This window comes from Oxyura jamaicensis, chromosome 9 (genome assembly GCF_011077185.1).
Source record: "Oxyura jamaicensis isolate SHBP4307 breed ruddy duck chromosome 9, BPBGC_Ojam_1.0, whole genome shotgun sequence".
In the NCBI taxonomy this organism is placed as follows: domain Eukaryota; kingdom Metazoa; phylum Chordata; class Aves; order Anseriformes; family Anatidae; genus Oxyura; species Oxyura jamaicensis.
Window position 1 is genome coordinate 3,683,089 of NC_048901.1, and position 7,594 is coordinate 3,690,682.

Consider the following 7,594-nt stretch of genomic DNA (forward strand, 5'->3'; position numbering starts at 1 on the left):
GTTTCTGTGTGCCAATACCCACTGAACGCACAAGTTCCTGTTCCCCGTTCCTGTCCTTTCGTTCTCAGCACAAGGGTCCTTTATTTCTTAGGTGTGATTTCTCCAGGAAGGGGAATGGTGCTGAAGAAAAACTGGGTGAATTATATTGTTGAGGTCCAGGCAGATGAAAACAAATGGCATCTCACGTAGCTTGTTCTCTTGCTCTCTTTCCTTTTCCTTTGTGTTCTTGATAAAGTTTGAAGGAGGCTGAAGAAACTGAAGTTTATCTCCCAAATATAGCGAATGTTACTGTCATTTCAGTGTATTTTCCTAGACAAGGGGATCTATGGCAGCAGGCTTTCTCCCTGGATGTTAACGACACATTTGCAGGTTTGCAGCGAGTGCGCTTCCTGAGCTCCTCACCAACATCGGTGGGTCAGCCATCACCCAGGCGGTCGTGTCTCCCCTTTGCCAAATTACTTTTCCCCCCTGTGAGCTCACAAGTTTGTTTAAAAATATTAAGACTCATCCTGCATTGTGACAAGTGTAAGAACGGATAAAATATCAAGGCTTTAATGCTTAGTGATGCCGCATGAGAGCTAAGCGCTGCAGCTAGGAAGCTGGGTAGCAAGGATCAAGGAATGTGATGCATCTATCTGTATTCCCATATGTCAGGCTCTCAGACAATTTCACAGATTTGCTAATGGGAACAAGGCTTTTCAGTAAAGCTTCTTCAGGGCCCTTACAGAGATGTGAATGTACTCCAGAACCTTGATGAGTGATAAGAGGAAACACTGAAAGACAAATTTCCACTGCTGTTTCTTAGAGACATGACCTCCTTCATAAGTCAGGAGTCACTCGGAGTTTAAAGAAATCAATGCTGGCTTCCTCCCAGGATGCGAACTCTCGAGAGCTCTGCTTTTTGTGCGTGTGTGTATGAATGTATACACACACATATAATGCTATTTCCAAGTACTCGGCGGGAAATGAATGGAGCTGCAGGAGCAGCAGGAGGGAGGACTGATTCTGTATCCAGTGCATAACCCAAACACTGCGGCTGAGTTGCTGCCAGGGAGGAAGGCGGAGCAGGAAAGCCAACCCTGAAACGAGGTTGGGGGATGCCCTACAGAGCTTGGTCCAGTGTAATGGCTAGAAAAATCCCCACCTGCTCAGACCCTGCGGTGTTCTTGCCGAATGCTAGAACTGACATAAACAAAGAAAAAAAGGAAGAAAAATAAATTGTGAAGTGTGGAAGAGAGGAAGAGTTACTTCTCAGCATTGCACGCTGTGGCAGACTTACTGGGTAAAAAAAAATGATGATTTTGAAAAGCCCTGATGGTTCGTAGCGGTGGTTGTGCAGATACATTGTGCTATGCTTTCCCTCCACACCTTGGACATCCCAGTCAGACCAAGCCTCGTGTGGCACGCTGCCCTTACAACCAGCAGACGGGCAGACGAAGCAGAGGAACAGATGGGGGTTGTCAGTACCCAGCCGCCTGGGCGAGGAGGGACCAGCGGGAGCGGCAGGACGGGTGCCCCGGCCACCCAAGGTGCTGCTGGTGGGTCGAGCACGGGTGGTTGGAGCTGCCAGGGCTTGGCTTTGCCTCCCCCCCCCATGGGTGTTTCTGAGCACGCTGTGAAATCTCAGCTCATCTGTTCCTGTCTGTTGTGGCATCGCTGGTGTGTTTTCACTTGTAGTCATGTGTGCGTGCAGCCGGTACAGCTCTCCCTCCAAGCTCAGATACAAGCAGAGCTCGTCAGTGCGTTATGGATGGAGGAACGAAACAAATCCTCAAATGCTGATTCCCTTAGCAACAACCTGGAGCGAGGGTGAGTCCAAGAGAAGGGCTTTAAAGCTGCAGGGCTGGAGCCCAAATGGACGCAAATCTGCCTCAGTGCCCTGCCTGTCTCAGCCTGAACCTCGCCTCTTGCTAACACGGAACAGGCTGATCCCATTCATTACTGTCACCTTCAAATATAAACCTGCTGGAACAGATAGTTCTTCACAAAGCCATTCTGTACTCCCACTAAGTGCTGACAAACAAGACTGTGCTTGTAAGAGCACCATAAAGTGGCAGTGTGTTCTTTCTTTCTTTCTTTCTTTTTTTTTTTTGTTTTTTTCTTAAAAAAAAGATGATCAAGAGGGACCAGAGACATGAGACACCGGCTTAGGGATGTTCAGATTACCTGACTTTGTGATGGAGAGAATGTGCAGCTGACTGCATATATGATTCCAGAAAAATAAACACCCCTCTTAAATATCTAGCCCTCTTTCCATCTCTGAAGGATTTCTACCGGGTGATGTAAGCATCTGAGGGGAGAGCTTGGAGCCCGTGGGGCTGCCACCCTGGTGCTTTGGCGGGGTGGAACAGCACAGCCTGCAAACTCCAGGGAATCTACATGCTCCTGGGTGCTCTCGGCTGTCTATAACTGGCTTTTGTCCTGAGGCTCCAGCTGTGGGGTAGTCCTTGGGCACAGAAGTGCATCCCCTGGCACAGCAGGGGGCTGAGTGCCTGGCAGAGCGGGGGCTGGCTGCGAGGGCACCCACTGCCTGGGCTGTAGCTGAGCTCTCACTTGGAGGAGCTTTTTGGACTCACAGTAAAGTAAAGCAGCCTTTACTCAGAGAGACTTCTCTGGCACAGAGGAAGCACTTGGACTGGGAGACTGCCAGATCTGCAAGTCTTGCTGTTAATAGACATGTTTTGAAGCAAGCATTGATTTGTAAAGTATTAGGGAAAGTGATAGGTCTCTTTCCTGAAGAGTGGCTGAAGCTTCAGAACAAAGCACTAAGCCTTTTATGTATTTCTTTTTCCTTTGCTGTTACTGTGATAAAGTCTCCCACGTGAGAATTCATCTATGTCTGCTCCTCGTTTCTCCTCTGAAGGCAGTGATGTGAAAGTTCAGGTAGACATCCAGGTGTGCTTACCCAACTTCAGGTTTAAGAGTTTCCAAAACATACCCGGATTGCTGGCTTTGGACTCCAGCGCCCCCCCCCCCCCCCCCCCCCAATTCTGATGCAACATGTCTGATTCCCTGCATTATTACCTCCCTTTTCAGTGCTTTGCTCATGCTGCACTAAGATCTAAATGGGCTTCACTATATCACGACTCATATGTGAGCACACATGCAGGTCTGTATGTATATAGAAACAGGGAGATAGGAAACACACCGTGATACTCTGAGTGCTTAACGTGTATGTGTTTGCATAACAAAATCCAGCCTATTCTGTTTCCATTTTTACAGGGACTTGTCTGATTACTTAATCCAGACCTCATCCTACGCTCGCTTACTGCCAAGGCTAACAGGCAGGCAGGAGGTGAGCCGAGTGGTGTGTGTTTAGTCCCCATACACATTCTCTCCTCCTTCTCTTCCCCTGCTCTGCATTTTGCTTTCTCTCTTTCTCTCTTTTCCTCTTTCTCTTTTTCTCTCTTTCTCTCCAGTGTTTTGTTGTTGTTGTCATTTTAGATTATGCGTTGCTTAGCTCAGGAGGCTCTTCACCTACGTGTTTACATTACACCTAGTAGTACTGGGCTCTGATCCCAAATTTGGATCTGTGTGCTAGTGCAATATAAATAATAATAAGCGTAGCTGCTTTGGCATGCAGTCCGGTTGGAATCGCTGCAGCTCCGCTGTGCTTGTGGGCACTACCCGTTGCAAGACCATTTTCTTATTTTTTTGCCTGAAAGTTACGCTGTGTACAGTACAAATAACCCCCAGCACAACAAAGTAATAAACAGCAACAGCCTGGCAAAAACTTTAAGCTGTGCCAGCGGTGAATGTATTTTCTTGCAAGACTGCAAATGTGCTGTGAGCAGTTCTTGGTTTGTTAGCCGTCTTGGGCTGTGTAAATATAACTAATCCCATCTAGGCTTTCACAGGGGAGTTTGTTGGTGAGTCTGAGGTCAGAAACCCCCTGAGGCTCAAAGGATAAGAGAAACAGGTGCTTTCCTGGAGCCTCAGAAGTTATGCTACAATTAGTTTCTTCCTTTCCTTTGGGCTTAATAATGTACTCGGGTTGGTACATTATAACTATGGTAACATTTATAATAAGAAAATATGCAAATACAGCAACAACATAATTTTTCCAGGCTGCTTAGCAAGCAAATGGTTGTGTACAGAATGGCCTTCGATGCTAGGAACATCTTCCTGTCAGCTCCTGTTATTTACGATGGCAGTAAAACTGCTGATTATTATTGGACAAATTTCTCAAACAGAAAAAAAATCAGATGTTTTACTTTCAAATCCTTCAGTACGGAACAAAAGGTATGGGTTTCCAGAAGTTTAGTCCCTGAGGATAAACAAATAAAGTTGTACAGAGCACACCTTGCTAATATGATTGCTCCTTATTAGCATAATAGTTTTCAAATAAACAACCTGCTAATGTCTCTAATAAGCAATTACTCTGTGATGAAAACTGCAAATGGAGCCCACTGGTGGATAACAGATAACTGTAAAATCTGTCAATAAAACAAATGCTGCTCTGCCTGAGCAGCTCTCTTCTTTACTCCAGGAGAGCAGAGCTGCCTAGGTATTTCTGTGGGCTGAGGTTGGACGGCCGGGCATGTTACAGCACTGCTCTTCTGATATGCTGCTATGACGTTACGTGGAGCCTTTACACTTTATAATGTGAGTGTTATAGCTTAGTTGGAAGCGACCTACTTGGGCTACTCAGGCCAAAGAAAACCACAGTAGGATGAGCGTTTGCCCCAGAATTGCCAGATGATTTGTTTTTCTTCTTTTTTTTTTTTTTTTCTTTCATCAAGTGAAGTTCATAATTAAAAATTCCGAGTCCATCCTATCTCTGAAACATGCAAATGAATGGAACTTGTCTCCGCATTCTTTCTTCTTGCTATCCTAAAACATAAAAATCATTCACAATAGCAAAAAAGTGTTAAATGTATGCAACAGTCTCACTTTTCCAAACATTCAGAAGTGTGAAAGATTTTCATAATTTTTCAAGCGTAGTTGACAAACTATTTTCAAAACATTTGCAGATGTAATTTACATATTTGCCTAGTTGCTTTACCATTGATTAGAAAGCCATGCTGTGCTTGCTGTGCTCTCTGTATTCCTACAATCATTCTTCCAAAATCATTTTGCATATGTTCTCTTAGTTTTCAGGAAATAAGGGTACGGAATATGAGAGGACCGTAAATCCCCAGGCCTGGCCCTCCCTGAATTCCATGGTGGGTATTAGGTTTTTATTTTATATATAGCTTTGAAGAAAAGGGATCATTTGAAGGAAAATCATGAGCCATTCTTATCTTTGTTCCAACTCTGGACTGACATCATGGTATGAAAATGCAAGGAATGTACAGTAAAGCCTGGTGTGGGAAGAAGATCTTGGCAGAGGAATGATTAATAGTGTCTAAAAGAGGGAAAACAGTTATGTAATAAATACAGCCCATGAGATTCGAATTGAAGAAAGCATCACAGGTGCAGATGGTAAACAGGCCCCGGAGGAAAAAGGATCGGTCTTTTAAAGGTGGACTCTGTAAACAAACAGATGAGGCTTAGGAAATATCCTTTCATATAAATTTATATGGTACAGATCAGAACATGGAGAATATAAGCACCGTAAGTGTTTATAAACTCAAAGAACATCCATACTGCAGTAAAGCTGCACAAGTTGTGCCACGGTGTAAATTTATATAGAGTGGGGAAGATGTGTGGTCTGATGGCTCCGTTTGTTTTCCTGACTTTCGCAAACGACATGATTTCTGCCTCTCTGGTTTTGTTTTGTTCCATTTAGCTGCTCTCAGCTACATAATTGTTCTTTTAGCTTGTAAATATTATGGTCAACCTCCAGCAAAGTTTAGATGAGGCCAATCCAACGTAAACAAGTGTGCCTATGCCAATGTGAGTAAGCAAAGCCATCCCTTGTGATATTTACTCCCCCTTTTCCTAGCTCCCCTAGGACTGTGAGAACTCTGCCCAGCCAGTAGTGGTAGCACACAGCTGAGAGTTCAGTTTAACTGCCTGTCTGGGATTTTTAGTCTATTTTATTTTATTTTTTTTCCATGTAGATGGAATGTAGATAATGTAGAAATTACCCAGTGAAATGAGAACAATAGAGCAGAGGAACTTCTAGGAGCATCCTCGCATCTTTCCACGCCCGCGTGCCTGGCCCCGCTGCTCGCAAGCACAGCACAATGGCAGTACAGGTGGAGTGGGCAGAGCTGAGAGGCCCCAGAGGGCTGAGGATTAATGGCACGAGTTACCAAGATCCCAGATAAGCTGTGGTTTTACATGAGGCTGCAGTGCTGTGGCATGACACGGCGGCGTTGCAGCGATGCTGTGTGACTGTCTTGGATCCTCTGCTTGACTGTGCTGGGACCGCAGTTTTCTGGCAGGGCTCAGGCTCACCTGGGCAGCAGCTGGAAAGCAAGCGCTGTGCCTCTGCTGCACCCCTGGAGCTGCTACGGTGTGGGAGTTGCAGGCGTCCTTATGCTGGAGTCACTGAACCTGCTGCTTGCGAGCCTTGACTTAAAATGGTAGGGCATGCCATACCTTTGAATGTTATCTCTGAGGTTCAGCACCATACACTGCTCCTCTGTACAGCCCCCAACCCTTAGGATGTGCTCTCAGTGTAGGAGAAGAATCCTACAGGCTTGTTAATGTAAGGTAAATGCAAACCCAAGCATGCAGGTAAGTTTCCCAGCCTGCCATCTCCTCCCAGTCCCTTTGGAGCCCCTTGCTGCTGTGCGCTGGACACAGGTACTACCCGCTTCCCTGCACCCAGCCGTTCCCCATCGCCCAGCCTGGCCTTCCCATCTCAGCTTTGTCTCTTCCAAGTGCCCAAAGCCTGCTGCTTTCTGCAGCCGTAGCAGTTCAACGCGAGCGGCACCCCTTTGTCCCATGCCTCAGCCTCCCATCAGCAGGGAGCTGGGTTTGGTGGCTGTAGGGTCACGGTTTGCAGTTAGATGTGAGCTAACCTTTACGGAAAAGCAACGCTAAACAAAACAAAGTGATCATTGCAACACTATTGATCTCCTGGGACAGGAGGGTGGGAGGTGCCTGACATTTTGCATTATCTATGGGAGAGGAAGGAGCTGGGCTGTTTTTTCCCACAAGAAATATATCTATTTTTGAATGCAAAGTGCTTTCTTTGCCATGGGACCCAAACCAGTTTTCATTCACTGACTCATGGTCTCTGGAGACTTTTTCCCTGAATTTAGGAGGCAAATGCTTTAGTGATTTGCAGCTGGAAAAGTAGCAGCCCAATTAGCTAAAAGTGTTAATTTAAAGGTAAAGTTGTTACCTGCTTGTAGTTGTTTTGGCTTTGAAGAACCAAGCAGTTTCCAGCAGCCCTGTTCCTTGTTGTTTACATATGGAGTTGCCATAGATGTGATCATAACAGCTATTGGGTGAGAATCCTAAAGCGATGTATCAACAGCATATGGTTTATTCTGTAGTTCTTGTGCAAGAAGCCAAAATATGATTTCATGCTTTCCTCCTGCTTCTCTTTAGGGCTTTCTTTCTTTCCTTTTCTTTCTTTCTTTCTTTCTTTCTTTCTTTCTTTCTTTCCTTCTTTCTTTCTTTCTTTCTTTCTTTTCTTTCTTTCCTTCTTTCTTTCTTTCTTTCTTTCTTTCTTTCTTTCTTTCTTTCTTTCTTC

General features: G+C 45.3%; 1 long non-coding RNA gene across 1 annotated transcript; it reads left to right on the forward strand.

Annotated features, from left to right (window-relative positions):
- The first annotated feature begins 2,985 nt into the window (after positions 1-2,985).
- LOC118171658 lies at positions 2,986-7,425 on the forward strand. Its single transcript, XR_004753306.1, has 3 exons — positions 2,986-3,109; positions 3,223-3,295; positions 5,094-7,425. It is a non-coding gene; the product is annotated as an uncharacterized LOC118171658 (long non-coding RNA).
- The last annotated feature ends 169 nt before the right edge of the window (positions 7,426-7,594 follow it).